Genomic DNA, 869 nt, shown 5'->3' with positions numbered 1-869 from the left:
CCCATATTTATTCCCCTCCCATCTATCGCATCACTTCCGATATTCAGAGAGCATGAAGATAAAGCCTCCCTTTACAATCAAGCATCTGGCGGGTATTTTGACTTACACTCTCGAGTCTCGGCGATATCCCTCAGTAAATGTTATGTTTAGGGCCAATTTCCTCGAAAATAGAAAACAAGTTGCAAAATAAACACAGACGTTGTTATCCGCTGCCGAAATATTTTAAACGGAAGTATTTTCTGATCATAGATATTGTGATGTTTATATATCATAACAAATATTGGAATTAGTATACACTGATTTCATGATAGAGGAAAGAAAATTATCAGCTTAAAAGTATGCACACTAAACTCAAGAATTTTAAATTCCTAAAAAAAAACAATTTATGTGTGAATACGCTAACATGTTATTTACTTCTATAAATACTCACAAGTAAAATCTCTCTCGGAATCTATTAACATGAAGGACAACCATAAAAGAAAATAAGACTCTCACCATAAAAACGATGATACACAAATATTGAAAAATAAATAACCACTGTTATTATAATGTATGCAGCACATAGACCCTCAAGTAATGCTTTGTATTATCATTACCCAAGTTAAAGCCCCCTTTTTGTATAAGAAAAATTTTCAATTTTATTCCCATAGCTTTTACTCCCTTTAAAAGGTTTTTTCCCAGTTTATTAAAAATTTTCATAATGGTTTGTTTTGATCATAGCTTCTCGTTGCTAAATTGGACACTTAATCATAAGAACCATTGGACAGGAACTTCAGCTTCATTTGATTGTGAAAATTATTGATAATAATGCCAAATATATTCACGAATTAAATGGACAGCACTTCCTAAGCGTCTTCTTGATTTTTCCA

The sequence above is a fragment of the Penaeus monodon genome, chromosome 23, assembly GCF_015228065.2.
Source record: "Penaeus monodon isolate SGIC_2016 chromosome 23, NSTDA_Pmon_1, whole genome shotgun sequence".
Lineage (NCBI taxonomy): Eukaryota > Metazoa > Arthropoda > Malacostraca > Decapoda > Penaeidae > Penaeus > Penaeus monodon.
The sequence above is the reverse complement of the archived record's forward strand: the minus strand, read 5'-3'. Positions refer to the sequence as shown.